The sequence below is a fragment of the Anopheles marshallii genome (assembly GCF_943734725.1).
Source record: "Anopheles marshallii chromosome X unlocalized genomic scaffold, idAnoMarsDA_429_01 X_unloc_64, whole genome shotgun sequence".
Classification (NCBI taxonomy): domain Eukaryota; kingdom Metazoa; phylum Arthropoda; class Insecta; order Diptera; family Culicidae; genus Anopheles; species Anopheles marshallii.
In genome coordinates this window covers 68,844-72,500 of record NW_026525914.1, presented here as the reverse complement: position 1 = coordinate 72,500, position 3,657 = coordinate 68,844, and positions in this window count along the sequence as shown.

Below are 3,657 nucleotides of genomic sequence, written 5' to 3'. Positions count from 1 at the left end.
TCCTTTCCATGACTACCGGAGCAGTCTGGAATGTGTGTTTCCAGCAATCCAACACTATGTGAGCTATTCCAATCTATGCGTCCAACTGGTGAACATTATGTTGTGAAGGCGAGCTCCACTGTACTTACCACCGGGTATGGTGTTCGTACAACCATCAGTAAACATGTGAACCAACGACGATCGAAGGAATAAATTCCGTTCTCAGCATCGCTGGCTATGATCGGGCAATTTACGGGCTTGCAATCCTCCTATGCACCTGGCAATGTATGGTAGTGTTTCCTGCTGCTTTCCTGATTTGGATGTGTACCATGGCCTTTATCAGGCACTCTCTACTAGCTCCGGAATCGAACCCTGATTCCCGCTTCCCGTCACAACCATGGTAGTCCTCTACACTACCATCAATAGTTAATGGGGCACAGTCAAGTGAAAGATCGGTACCAGACTTCAACTCAATCGGCCGATTGGTTTAACTAATAAGTGCACCGGTCCTACCACCTTCAGAAGCAGCATTCCCGGCCTGTTGCATGTATTAGCTCTGGTTTTCATCAATCTTCCCCTGCTGTGTTATACTGAGCTTATGCGGTTTCTCGATTGTCGTGCAAAGTGTGTTATCACACATACCCATTATGCTCAACTCTCATGTTCGTTTGACGCACCAAACTTTATTAGTGATGCACCACACAACAGGTTTTAATATACGCGATCGTGTGTGTTTCAGTGTGAACTTGGTGCGCCAAGTCCATTTGTGATGCATCACTTAGCTAACCATCTTTCGGGACTGTTTAGGGTATGTGCTCCTCCACATCTATGCTTACTCGTACACATTCTCTGTCAATAGGTTTAAGATCGGGCATTCTACCATATCATTGCCTTAATGCTTTCAAATCAAGGCTACCAGGGTAGCCTAATTGCGTTCGAAACTCAACTTGTGAGCTGTCGGCCCTAGAAGTTTTTTAGGCTGCTAGGACCTCTCTCTATATTTTGCCTTTGGACTTCTCGAAGCTCAACTTGTGAGCAGTTCCATGCACCACTACCCGTATCTCTTAGCTTAGTTCTAGCCATGTGCGTTCAAAGCTCAACGTTAAGCTGTGTCCTGCACCACAATCGTTATATAATAAGCTTATCTCTAAGCTTTTTTGCGTTCAATGCTCAACGTTAAGCTATCCCTTCGCTTAGAACCTCGCTCTACATTTTGCCTTTGGACTTCTCGAAGCTCAACTTGTGAGCAGTTCCATGCACCACTATAGGTATCTCTTAGCTTAGTTCTAGCCATGTGCGTTCAAAGCTCAACGTTAAGCGGCCTCATGCACCACAACCCTTGTATCTTAAGCTTATCTCTAAGCTTTTTTGCGTTCAATGCTCAACGTTAAGCTATCCCTTCGCTTAGAACCTCGCTCTATATTCAACTTTCAGATACCTCAAAGCTCAACTTATGTGGTCTGCAATTGCTCTTGAACGGGTACAATTTCTGACAGAGGGGGGTTTTTGGCCCAAATTATGCATTATTAGTTTAACCTCCGTCGCAGAACCACATTTGACCAGGTCGAGAAAAAAATTTTTTCGTGACGACCTGGTCCCCCATAGTAGGGAATGAACATGACATCTTAACCATATTTGACCATTTTCAAATTTCTCGTCGCGGAATGATGACTTTACTAGTAAAATTTGTTCCGGGTAGGGACCTCCCATACAAAATTTTCATCGCTCCAAAAGTGATTTCGTTTCACTTTTCAACATTTACAAGGTCCATAAATCATGTTTTGAGACGATATGGAAAAAAAAATTTTTTGCCCGTCTCGACCAACTCGACCGATGGTGACCACAGTAGGGTGCTCCATACAAATTTTCCTTATGTGGAATTTTTCAGTGTAAAATAAGGTTTCTCCAATCGATCGCGGGTTTCACTTTTCATCATTTGCTAGGTCTAACTATGATGTTTTGAGTGGTCCCGCAAAAATTTTTTCTTGGACCGGGCCTTCCTTCCCGGCCCTGTCGGTGTGTTCTGCAGTAGGGTGCTCCATACAAATTTTCCTTATGTGGAATTTTTCAGTGTAAAATAAGGTTTCTCCAATCGATCGCGGGTTTCACTTTTCATCATTTGCTAGGTCTAACTATGATGTTTTGAGTGGTCCCGCAAAAATTTTTTCTTGGACCGGGCCTTCCTTCCCGGCCCTGTCGGTGTGTTCTGCAGTAGGGTGCTCCATACAAATTTTGCTTATGTGGAATTTTTCAGTGTAAAATAAGGTTTCTCCAATCGATCGCGGGTTTCACTTTTCATCATTTGCTAGGTCTAACTATGATGTTTTGAGTGGTCCCGCAAAAATTTTTTCTTGGACCGGGCCTTCCTTCCCGGCCCTGTCGGTGTGCTCTGCAGTAGGGTGCTCCATACATATTTTCCTTATGTGGAATTTTTCAGTGTAAAATAAGGTTTCTCCAATCGATCGCGGGTTTCACTTTTCATCATTTGCTAGGTCTAACTATGATGTTTTGAGTGGTCCCGCAAAAATTTTTTCTCTTGGCCAGTCGACCCTTTCGTCCATGTCGGTGTGCTCTGCAGTAGGGTGCTCCATACAAATTTTGCTTATGTGGAATTTTTCAGTGTAAAATAAGGTTTCTCCAATCGATCGCGGGTTTCACTTTTCATCATTTGCTAGGTCTAACTATGATGTTTTGAGTGGTCCCGCAAAAATTTTTTCTTGGACCGGGCCTTCCTTCCCGGCCCTGTCGGTGTGCTCTGCAGTAGGGTGCTCCATACAAATTTTCCTTATGTGGAATTTTTCAGTGTAAAATAAGGTTTCTCCAATCGATCGCGGGTTTCACTTTTCATCATTTGCTAGGTCTAACTATGATGTTTTGAGTGGTCCCGCAAAAATTTTTTCTTGGACCGGGCCTTCCTTCCCGGCCCTGTCGGTGTGCTCTGCAGTAGGGTGCTCCATACAAATTTTCCTTATGTGGAATTTTTCAGTGTAAAATAAGGTTTCTCCAATCGATCGCGGGTTTCACTTTTCATCATTTGCTAGGTCTAACTATGATGTTTTGAGTGGTCCCGCAAAAATTTTTTCTTGGACCGGGCCTTCCTTCCCGGCCCTGTCGGTGTGCTCTGCAGTAGGGTGCTCCATACAAATTTTCCTTATGTGGAATTTTTCAGTGTAAAATAAGGTTTCTCCAATCGATCGCGGGTTTCACTTTTCATCATTTGCTAGGTCTAACTATGATGTTTTGAGTGGTCCCGCAAAAATTTTTTCTTGGACCGGGCCTTCCTTCCCGGCCCTGTCGGTGTGCTCTGCAGTAGGGTGCTCCATACAAATTTTCCTTATGTGGAATTTTTCAGTGTAAAATAAGGTTTCTCCAATCGATCGCGGGTTTCACTTTTCATCATTTGCTAGGTCTAACTATGATGTTTTGAGTGGTCCCGCAAAAATTTTTTCTTGGACCGGGCCTTCCTTCCCGGCCCTGTCGGTGTGCTCTGCAGTAGGGTGCTCCATACAAATTTTCCTTATGTGGAATTTTTCAGTGTAAAATAAGGTTTCTCCAATCGATCGCGGGTTTCACTTTTCATCATTTGCTAGGTCTAACTATGATGTTTTGAGTGGTCCCGCAAAAATTTTTTCTTGGACCGGGCCTTCCTTCCCGGCCCTGTCGGTGTGCTCTGCAGTA